This window comes from Megascapheus bottae, chromosome 16 (assembly GCF_031878675.1).
Source record: "Megascapheus bottae isolate mThoBot1 chromosome 16, mThoBot2.hap1, whole genome shotgun sequence".
Taxonomy (NCBI): Eukaryota; Metazoa; Chordata; class Mammalia; order Rodentia; family Geomyidae; genus Megascapheus; species Megascapheus bottae.
Window position 1 is genome coordinate 46,979,133 of NC_143524.1, and position 12,081 is coordinate 46,991,213.

At 44.0% G+C, this 12,081-nt stretch overlaps 1 protein-coding gene across 2 annotated transcripts in view; it reads right to left on the reverse strand.

Moving 5' to 3' along the window:
• Pak1 (p21 (RAC1) activated kinase 1) overlaps window positions 1-9,768 on the reverse strand; it is a 128,654-nt gene extending 118,886 nt beyond the window's left edge. Inside the window, exon 1 of one of the 2 annotated variants that reach the window (XM_090348481.1) lies at window positions 9,678-9,768. The gene's annotated coding sequence lies outside the window, so the exon portion shown is untranslated. The remainder of the gene's footprint in view (window positions 1-9,677) is intronic. The other variant, XM_090348480.1, reaches the window with a different exon arrangement.
• Window positions 9,769-12,081: the final 2,313 nt, after the last annotated feature.

Here is a 12,081-nt window from a genome sequence, read left to right on the forward strand (position 1 = left end):
CTGAGCACTGTCCTTGGACTTTCTCAAGACTAGTGCTCTACCACTTGAGCCTCAGCACCGCTTACGGCTTTTTTCTATGTATGTGGTACTGAGGAATCGAACCCGGGTTTTCGTGCATGCTAGGCAAGCATTCTACCAAACTCCCAGCCCCTAGGTGGGGCTTTTTAAGTAGTTGTACAAAGGGGTCTCAATTCCACAAATCAGATTATGAGTACAAAGCATCTTGATCAACTCGGTGCCTTCCATCATTCTACCCCACCTTTCCCCATTACATCCATGTCAGGTGAGTTGTTTGGATTTTAGTTATTACCTTTTATCTACATATTCTTTTTTCTTTTTTTTTCTTGAGGGGAGAGTATAAAAATTTCACAACATTAGTGTTTTTATTTTATTTAAAGTTCAGAGTCTATCTCTGAATTTTTTATTTTTTTAAAAATGTTACTTTCATAATAAAATAAACATTTGGAAACAGGAGGGATTGTATAAAGACAATGAAACAATAGTTTAGCCTGATATACCCTGATTACCTATTCCCAAGGTAGGAAAGATTTCAAAGATTAAGGAATTCTAAGAAATGACTCACAGTCCCTTAAGGAACAGCTCCTTAGGGATGTAAGCCAGCTATGAAATAACAAAAGATAAATGAACTGAGAAGTCAGAAATATCTAGCTTCACATCATAGCTGTGCTGCTTAGCCTCAGGCAATTGAACTAACTTCTCTGTTTTCTCTTCTATAAAATTAATAAAGAGCGCCAGTCTCTCCAGACTTAGGGACTCAAGCTTGATGAGTGCTCTACCATGTGCACCACAATCCCAGCCTTTTGCTTTTAGTGTCTCTTTTGAGTAGGGTCTTGCACTTTTTCCCAGGCCGACTTCAGACCAAAATCCTCTAATCCTCATGTTTCTCAATTCCCAAGTAGCTGGAATTTCAGGCATGGAATAACACACACACACACACACACACACACACACACACACACACACCCTCCTGACGAACAGTTCAAATGTATAACCAAAATTTAAAACCACTGCTACACATAACAGTCATAAAATTACAACTCTTCTACCATCTCACAACTAATTTTCACTAATCTTCACAACAACTCTGTGAATTAAATATTCTATTTTGCAAAGAATAAGTATCCAAGTTGCTCTTTATCTAAATTCAAATTTGGTGCTCCACTTTTTACATCTATTTCCTTCTCTAGGAAATGATAAATATTGTGGTGATACAAAAAGTACAAAAAGGACAAGAGTTAAAATAAGGAAGACATGTGTCCCAGCTTTGTGAAAATCAATGCAAAAATAAGACAGGCTTAGCCTACATACCCTGTAGGGGAGACAGATAAGAAAGCTATGCATATATTGGCCTTTTCATTTATCAGCCCAAATTATTCAAAAGGCAGCTTTGCATGTGATTCAAGCAGTAGATCTTCTGCCTACCAAGTGCAAGGTCCTGAGTTCAAACCCCAGCACCAGAGAAAAAGGAATTCAAAAGGCATATATCTATATAGGAAAAAATGTTCTGTCAGCCTTAGTTGATATTTAATCAATCTGAATGGAAAAGGAATGTTGGAGAGGACTAGAAGAGGAAAGGTAAAGGAAGAATACCCATAAGTAAAAGTGAATTTCCTGGGTCCTGGAGTTTGGCCTAGTGGTAGAGTGCTTGCCTAGCAAGCATGAAGACCTGGGTTCAATTCCTTGGTACCACATACTTGGAAAAAGCCGGAAGTGGTGCTGAGGCTCAAGTGGTAGAGTTCTAGCCTTGAGAAAAATCCAAGGACAGTGCTCAGACCCTGTGCTTAAGACCAGAACTGGCAAAAAAAAAAAAAAAAAAAAAAAAAAAAAAAGTGAATTTCCTAATGCTACACATAAATTACTTAACCTTGACTCCATAAATAGGAGTCAAAACATAATGGACTTTTGTAACTACAGTTAGATCAATTGTAGAGAATTAACCCACACCACACAAAATCACATAAGGTATCAGTGAACTGCTGGTTCTTTATAGACTTATTACTATACCATTCTTTTTTTTTTTTTTTTTTCCTAGTCCTGGGCTTGAGCTCAGGGCCTGAGCACTGTCCTTGAGTTTTCTCAAAGCTAGCACTCTAACACATGAGCCTCAGCACCACTTCTGGCTTTTTTCTATGTATGTAGTACAGAGGAATCAAACCTAGCTGTTCGTGCATGTTAGGCAAAAACTCTACCACTAGGCCAAACTCCCAGCCCTGACTACACTATTCTTTAAGAGGGTATAATTTGAGAATTTAAAAAAAAAGAAGAAGAAGAAAAAAAGAAAGAAATGATGTCCTATAACTCAAAACAAGACTTAAGAGAATAGGAAGTTATTCAAGGAAGAAAAAATCTTACAACAGGACAAAAAAATATAATGTTAATAACGCTCCAATGCCAAATGGAAATGCACAGGGTGAAAAAGAACACCAGATAAAGCCTGATCTTTCAGTTCAATAAGAAATATTATCTTTAGGGGCCAGGAGTTTGGCCTAGTGGTAGAGTGCTTGCCTAGCACGCATGAAGACCAGGGTTCAATTCCTCAGTGCTACGTACATAGAAAAGGCTAGGATGGTGTTGTGGCTCAAGTGGTAGAGCTCTAGCCTTGAGAAAGCCCAAGGACAGTGCTTGGGCCCTGAATTCAAGCCCCAGGACTGCAAAAAAAAAAAAAAAGGAATATTATCTTTAAACTGTGCAATCATGACCATCTGTCAAAGAGTTTATCAGCAATTATTTGTTTCTAGTTCAAACTATGGATTTCAGTTTCTTCCTCTGAAGAAAATGCTGACTAAAAAGACTAGGATGTAATTTAAAAGGATGTTTCTAGTTTAATTTAATGAATGATAGCGGCAAAGTAAGATATTACATTTGGAATTTTAAAATGTGGTTTAAAATCACTATCCAGGCATTTGCTAATGATGATGTGATATTTGTAAATCAACACTTCTGTGATCACAGTCTACTATCCTATGAAATGGGAACACCTATCTTCACAGGGATACTGGTAAAACGGAACAAAATAACACCCAAGAAGCTGTCTTTCTCCTTCCTAAATGGCAATTGTAAGGAATGTAAGGCAATTGCAATGAATGTAAACCTGTCTTTGCCAATATTTCCAATGCACACATGCATGTAGGCACTCACAAAAGCATGCTGAATGGGGAAAAATTATTTAAACTGACAGCACTATTTGCAAAACATTCTTATATCTTCTATGCACAAAATATAAAGCATCCTGAGGAGTGAATATAGACAAAGCTGCTAGAAGCAGGTGGCTAAGGACTAGAACTGAAATATGCCACTTGTTTGTTGCAAAGAAACTTATTCAAGAACAAGTTTCCAAAATCTTCCACCTCCTTATCCGTAAGATACCAGCAACCATCTTCCATGGTTATTCTGGGGGTTGGAAAAACTTGTTAAACACTTAACACAGTGTCTAGTATAAAATCTGTGTTTAATAATGTAAGCAATTTTTGGTAAATGCATCATCACCTAACAATGAGCTAACCAATTTTGGTGTTCAAAGGTTTTTCTCTACTCATTATTTAGTTGTTTCATAACCCTGAAAACTAGACATAGCAACTGTTACTAACATCATTTTATAGTGAGGACCAAAGGAACAGAAATAAAATTACTTTTACAAGCTCATACAGTATCATAGATTAAGATCTCTGGGGAAAAAATAAAATATCTCTGAACATTCCCAGCTCTTCATTATTCTTTCCCCCAAATATAGCATTTGTTACCTACTTAGATTTAAGATATGAAGAGGTATCTTCTTTGGAACCTTAAACATTTAAATAGAGAAGGTTTTTTTTTTCCCACTTTCTAGCTATGGCTCAGAAAGATTTAGAGGAGAAGCAGATGTTAAAACCATCAGCAATGGAGTAGAGAATTGCCCCCAAATTGCCAACTGTTTTTAGTTCTAGCTTTATTTTGCTTTTCGTTTTCTCAGAAAAGCCACTGACCTCTTACAATTACTTTTTAATCTGCTTATCAAAACACTTGAAAAAAAATGAGGTAAAACATATAGAGACAGCTTTCTACCACCTTTACAACCATATTCTTCTATTTTACCACCTCATTTCAGTACTTACCAAACTATGCTGAAATTATTCTTAGCTCAAAAACCTGGACTGCAGGGTGGGGTACTGGTGGCTTACACCTGTAATCCTACCTACTCAAGAGATCTGAGGATTGAGGTTCAAAGCTAGTTTGAGGAGGAAGGTTCATGATACTTTTCAATTCATCACCAAAAAGCCTGAAGTAAAACTGTGTCCCAAGTGGTATAGTGCTAAACTTGAGCAAAAAAGCTCAGGGAAAGTCCCCAGACTATGACTTCAAGCATCAGAACACACACACACAAACTGGATTACTGTATAGCTGCTACACATCCTGCCTGACAGAAGAGCCTAGCTATGATAGAGAAGGACGCATTAACTGTTTATAAGGGGATAAACAGCCCAAAGAAACCCCTTGTACAATTAATCTACACCTCAAAAACAAAATATGAGGAAAAGAAAGTAAGTTAATGGAAAAAATAAAAATAAAAAAAACCTCTCCCAGAAATAATTTGGGCATGTTGGTTAGGTTATAAGAAAATAAAAGAAACAAAAGCCATTTTTTTTTTTTGGCCAGTCCTGGACTTGAGCTCAGGGCCTGCGCATTGTCTCCTTGGACTTTCTCAAGGCTAGAGCTCTACCACTTGAGCCTCAGCACTATTTCCAGCTACGTATGTGGTACTGAGGAATTGAATCTGGGTCTTCGTGCATGCAAAGCAAGCACTCTACCAAACTCCCAGCCCCAACAAAAGCCATTTTAAACACTTCATAATGAAGGGAAACTTTTGTGTGATGCAAAATATACCCTGTAGGATCTGAAGTATCTCTACAGAAAGACAAAAATACTGGAGTCTAGAAAGACACAGTTTCAAGTTAAGACACAAAAGTTAGGGTTCTTATTTAGACTTGTAAAACCAAGTTGCAAATTTCCATGACACATTCTTGGCCTAAGATATTTCAGTCGTTTTCAGGTCATGACTGAAAGAGAAAACAAGACAAAATAAAACAAAAACAAGAAGAATGCAAAAGTCTAGTTAAAGATAGTAAAAGAGAAGACACTTCCAAGCTAAAATAAATCCCCCAAATTTTATAATCTCCTGGGGTTTGCATACTGGAATGTGATTCCTCTTCACTGAAAAGTCTTCTATTTTTTCCTTCCTTTCTTTTGTTCCAGGCCATGAAGCTTAAACTCAGGACCTGGGTACTGTCCCTGAGCCGCTCTGTGATTAAAGCTAGCACTCTATCATTTGAGACACAGCATCACTTCCAGCTTTTTCTGTTTATGTGGTGCTGAGAAATTGAACCCAGGGCTTCATGCATGCTAGGCAAGCACTCTACCAATAAACCACATTTCTAGCCCCTGAAAACTATTCTTGAATAAAACCCCAATGTAAGCCTTGTAAATTTAAGAGTAAATAGGAGGCTGGGCACTAGTATCTCACACCTGTAATCCTAACTACTCAGGAGGCTGAGATCTGTGCCAGCCTGGGCACAAAAGTCCATGAGACTCCTATCTCCAATTAACCACCAGAAAACAGAAGTGGCACTGTGGTTCAAGTAGTACAGCAATAGCCTTGAGCTGAAGAGTTCAGGGGCAGCTCAAAGACCCAGAGTTCAAGCCCCATGACCAAAACAGACAAAAAGGACTAAATCGTATTATTCACTCAACAAATATTTGAGTGCCCACAACTCTAAGTCATTAATTTAGGCTCTGGGCTTAAAGCAATGAACTTGAGTACAACAAGCTTCCTACTATCAAGAAGCATGTTCATTCTTGTAGTAGAAGATGGATAAACATTCAGACAGATGATGGATGGTTGAATGGATAGAGGGATGGATGGGATGGGATAGGATGCAATGCAATGCAATGCTATGCCAGGCAGTGAGTCCTAAACAAGAAAAAGCAGGGAGGAGGGGAACTTGCAAGGTGCTGATTTTATAAAGAGCATACTAAGGTTTGAACCCAGAGCCTCACGCACACTGCACAGGTATTCTACTTATGCACTAGTCTCCAGTCCCTTTTTGTGTCAGTTATTTTCAATGCAGTCTCATTTCATGTCCAAGCTTCCAGTAGGAGATACAGGCTTCCTATTTATCTCCTCCCTTTACCTCCTATCACTTTAGACAAGCATATGCCACTGCATTCTCCCATATGCTTCCCTTGTGACTAGGATACCATACAACTGCACTATACCCGCCACTGGTTGAGATGCTGCTTCATGAACCTCTCTCTTCTCACTCTAGCTGGTCTCAAACTGAGCTCCCCTAATCTCTACCTCCCAAGTAAATATGTGCCACTCTGCTCATCTTACACTGTTTATTTTTGTGCCACATCTCCATTTCCGGCCATTTTTTTTCTTTTTTTTTGCTGGTTAACTGGAGATAAGAGTCTATGCAGGCTGGCTTCAACTAAAATCCTGAGATCTCAGCCTAAGTAGCTAGGATTACAGGTTTGAGCCTCTGCTGCTGGCTGCACTGGTAATTTTTGACTCATTTTTTGTTCAGGCCTATGCATGGACTGTGATCTTATTTTTCATTTCCTGCAATCCCTAGGATGACAGGTATAAGCACCATGTTCAACTTCTTCCCCGGAGATGGAGTCTGGAAGGCTTTGCTGCTCAGGCTTGGCCTGAAACAGCCACCTAATCTCAGCCTCCCCACAGTAAAATTGACAAACATGTACTACTGCACCCAGCTTTGGTTGAGACAACCTCATGTATATGCCTAGGCTGGCATGGACCAATGTCTTCCAAATCCCAGCATCCCAAGTAGCTAGCATTCTAGGTATGAAACACCAGCACTCTGCAGAAAGAGTTATCCTCATGGTTCCTAAACTTTAACAAGCATTATAATCACTTAGAGGTCTTAATAAAATAGACTTCAGTACCCCAGATCCAGAGTTTTTCAGGTTGAGTTCTGTTAAGTGTTCAAGTTTTCAGATTTTGCTGACAATGCTGGTTCAGGGACCACTTTGAGAACTAATAACTCCAACCCAAAAGATTAAGTAGGTATTCTATCTCATGGGTCTTGCCTTGCTTCTTCATTCACACATTAATTCACTTACCGTGCCAAGAACTTTGCTAAGCACTACAACTAAACTGATCCTATCCTCAAGAAGCCCACAGGCTAAGGGGAAAAAAAAAAAAATATATATATATATATATATGAACGCAAATTTAATTGGAATAGAGTAATAAGAAGAGGATTGTAAGAATGTTATGTATATGAGCCAGTAAGATGGAAGAACAATTCACTGATGAGGAAGAAGGGAGAAGACTAAGAGACTGCTTCCTGGAGATTCAACAAGGGATTTTTCACAGTGAAGTAAGGGGTAAAAGGAAGGTATTCCAGGTAGAAAATGTAGCACATGCAAAAGCAGAGATGATAATTAAAGTTTCAAGGAAGTATAGAAAATGAGGCTGCTTGCCAGGTGCTGTGGCTCACACCTATAATCCTAGCTATTCAGGAGGCTGAGATCTGAGGATCTCAGTTCAAAGCCAGCACAAGGCACTAAAGTCCTTGAGACTCTTATTGCCAATTAACCACTAGAAAACCAGAAGTGAGGCTGTGGCTCAAGGGCTGGGGCAGTAGCCTTGAGCTGAAGAGCTCAGGGACAACCCAGGCCCAGAGTTCAAGCTCCATGACCAACAAAAAAAGAAAGAAAGTGAAGCTGCAAAGGCAGGCATTGGTCTAATTTCCACAAATTTCCTTTTGTTCCAAATTTTGTTTTGTTTCTTGCAGTACTTGGCTTTGAACTCAGGACCCTAAGCTTGATTCACTGGTGCTCTACTTCTTGAGCCATGCTCCCAGCCCTACTTTTGCTGGCTACTTTGAAGATGAAGCCTCTTGCTTTTTTTTTTTTTTTAACCCAGCCTGGCTTCAAACCTACATCCTCTGGAGCAGCCCCTTAAAAGCTAGAATTACAGGAGACACCATAGCCTAGCTTCTTTCCAAGTTGTTTTTTTTTTTAATTTCATACCAAGAAATAATCTTTGGACAATGAAGAGGTAGGAAGCACTGATGAGACCAAGTTTTTATTTTAGAAAGATTTCTTTCGGATGCACAAGTGTCTTCTTTCAGGCATTCCTTCCTCCGTGCCTCAAAACATATGCTCTATAAATATACAGTGAGTTGAACAACTTTTTCTATCAAGTGACCTCTTATGGATGAGGGGCCAGCCACTTTCCTTTCAGTACTCAATTTGGCCAAGACAAGACTTGTAAAACAGGTCCAACCACCTCCATTAACTGCACAGTATTCTCGGTACAACTGGAGTCCCCCACAGGGCCTTCATTGTTTACATGTCTACCTCACCGTAGACTTTGAGCTCTTGGAAGACAGAGACAGTCTTAATACACTGGGAATCCCCTATCTCTCAGGAGGAAGCTTGAAACATAGTAGCACTCCAGTAATGCTGAATAAACAGATGACTGACTGAACAGGCACACTGGTCAGGTAGACCTAGGTCTTCATATAAACAAGCTCCAGGAAATGCTCCAGCGTCCGTGTTCCAAAAACAGTTTTTGAAACGTGAGGTGGATTCTTACGTACCTGATTTGGTATTTCCAAATAGAAATTACAACCGGAATGTTTTAGAAGCAGTGGGAGAAGAACTCTCAGGGGGCCTCTAAAGTCGTCACTGGGGAGAAGTCACTTCTACTATTGGAAAGGACAAGATAGATGCCAGCAAAGACTTCACGGTGGAGAGAATTGTTTATTAGGGTATTGGACGCTGAAATTGCTACCTGCTTGTTTCTGAAGCTTAAAAGCAAACTCTTAGAATTTCGGGGGGGGAAGGAGGGGGGGTAGGGATCCTTTCTCAAAAGAACAGTTCTTAAAGTCAAGACTAACAAATAAGAATTTTTACTGGCAACCACGGACCGAACCCTTCCTTTCACCTTTCCAGTTCTGGGATGACGGTAAAGCATAAAGACAATCTTCCAAGAGGTGGACCAGACAGGGACTTTGCTCACCAGATCCAAAGAAAACAACCTCAATACTTCTCAGGTAAGGCTTGCAAAACACTTTACGGCTCAGAAAACTCCAGACAGGGTTGGTGGTGGCCCCCAATCGCGACGTGGAACGGGGAACGACTGCGCTCCTCTCTCCGGGCCTTTCACCGCCCGGCCGGGGCGGTCTCCCGGTGGGGGAGGGGCGCAGGTCCGGCGCCGCGGCCCGGACCGATTCCCCGCCCCCGGGGAGGGGCTGAACCCTTCAAGTGATTCCCGGGGCCAGCACCGGGGATCCCGCCGTGCACGAGTCGGGCGCCGCTGGGCGAGGCTTTCCCCGTCCCGGAGCCCGGGTGGCGACCGAACCCCCGCGAAGTTTGGATGGGGTTGTCCCCGGCCAGCCCGGCCCCTGCTCTCGGGCCCCCCGGGGACCCCCGCCGTCGCAGACCCAGGTCGTCCCGGGGCAGACGCCGGGTGCCTTTGTTGGTCCGGGTGGGCCTGGCGGGGCCGCGCGACCTCCGCTCACCTGGCGCGCGGCGCTGCCGCCCGGAATGAATGGACGCGGGCCCGGGGCCGCCCCCGCCCGCCCCGCCCCGCGCGGCCCCGCACCCGGCCCGGCTGCTCCGCGGCGCCCGCGCTCCCGGCTTCTCACCTGGGACGCTCGCCGGCTGCTCCTTTCCGTCCGCTGGCGGCGGCCGCCGCACGGCCTGCTCCCTCCTCCGCACTCGGGGTCTGCGAGCGAGCGAGGCCCGGCGGACTCGGAGGAGCGAGCGGCTGGAGCGGTCCCTCGCCAGGGGACTCTGCGGAGGGGACGCGGCGCGTGCGGAGCTCCCGAGGCGCGAAGGGCGAATGCCGGGGGGAGCGGGAGCCGCCGGGGGAAAGCCGCGAGGGGCGTCGCCGGCCGCCCGCACCTCCGGCCCCGCCGCCGCGGCGCACCGCCACCTCCCCCGCCCGCTGCCCGCAACCTCGCTATTGTACGCCGCCGCGGGGCCCGGCGCCGGCCGCGCCCACCGGCCCCCGCCCCTCGCCGCCGCCCCGCCCCTCGCAGGTGGGAGGGGGCGGGAGCGCCGAGTGACCCACGTGAGCGAGGCCAACCCCGGGAGCGGGGGGAGCGGCCGGGGTGACGTCATCGGCGCGTGACGCCAGAGCCGGGATCGCCCGGCGGCGGCGTGACGTCACCGCGCCGCAGCGCTGGGCCCGGCGGGGAGTTTCGGGGTGTCGTTTCGTGGAGGTGGCGAGTGAGGATGGGCTCCGGGGGTGGCGCCGCCGGGGTCGGGCGTGACTCCGAGCACCGCGCAGCCCCGCAGTCGGCGCCCAGGGCTGAAGGCGCGCGGCAACACCGGCCGGCCGTCCTCCATTCCAGACGTGACGGGGCCGGGGTCGCCGGCGAGGGCGGGGAGGACGCGAACGCGCGCACCACGGAGGCTTCTGGCCCCGCTGACCTCGCCTGGGGACCGCCTGACCAGGAGGAAGCAGTGCCTCTCACCCCAGGGTAGGAGCCGAGACCGGGAAACCTCCAAAGGAAGACGCTTGGAGAGACGGACCTGGGCAAGTCTTTGTTGAATAGGCTCCAGTTGTCTAGAAAATAAGAGTAAGAAATTGCCAAATGGGGCCGGGAGTCTGGCCTAGTGGTAGAGTGCTTGCCTAGCATGCACGAAGACCCCGGTGCGTTTCCTTGGTACCACAAAGAAAAAAGCTAGAAGTGGGGCAGTGACCGAAATGAAGAGACAACCTGGGAATGGGAGAAACATCTTCGCCAATTCTTCAATGGATAGATGATCAAAAATGGGAACATACAAAGATCTCTCAAAATTAAACAGCAAAAAGAATGAATAGTCCAATGAATACATGAGCATATACGTAGCGCACAGTTCTCAAAATACAAATGGCTAATAAATATGTGAAGAAATGGTCAGCATCCTTAACCACAAAACAAATGCAAATCAAACTACACTGAGGGTTTATTTGCCCACCTTAATAGCCACCGTTAAGAAAACAACAAATGCTGCTGAGGATGTGGGGGAAAGTTAATCATACAATATTGGCAGGAATTAAACTAGTGTAACCACTAAGGAAATTAGTATGGAGATTCATCAAAACACTAAAAATACATCTATTTTATGACCCAATCATATCACTATTGGGCATATAGCCAGAGGAGTGTGTAATTCAACATATAAGAGATACTGGAACACCCATATTTACTGCAGCGCGATTCACAGTATCCAAGCTATGGAAACTGCTTAGGTGCCCAACAATCAATGAATAGATTTTTTTTTAATTTAATGTATAATGCCTGGCATGATAATACATCACTAGGGTATCATTCAGCCATAAAGAAAAATAAAATCAGCCAGATACTGGTAGCTCACACCAGCATCTAGCTACTCAGGAGGCGGAGATCTGAGGATCATGCTTCAAAGCCAGTCCAGGCAGGAAAATCCGTGAGACATAACTCCAATTAACTACCACAAAACAGGGAGTGGAGCCATGGCTCAAATGATAGAGTAATAATCTTGAGCAGAAAAGCCAAAGGACAGCAACCAGGTCCTGAATTCAAACCTTATGACCTACAGAAAAAGAAAAATGAGATCATGTTATCATCAGGAAAATTAAAGAAGCTGGAGACCATCTTGTTGAGCAAGATAAGCCAAGCTCAAAATGCCAACTACAACATTTTCTCTCATATGTGAAATCTAAACCTAAAATGACCATGGCGGTTATGATTATAAAAATGGGACATTAGTGTAAAAAGGGACTGTAAGGAAGGCAAGAAAAGCAGAGGGTACTGGGAAATGAAGAGGACAGCAAAATGTTCAACATTTTGAAAAGGAGGGAGAGCAATTTAGGAAATATGTAATGAAGGAGATGAATTTGTTCAATATACTACAGATCTTGGGAAATGTTACAGTGAAACTCCTTTGAATTATTAACGTATGCCAATAAAAAAAAGTTATACTGCATGTAAGTGGCTCAGACCCGTAATCCCAGTTACTCAGGAATCATTCTGGGTTTAATAAAAAAAGAAACACCTTAAGTGCAGATGTGATAAAGCC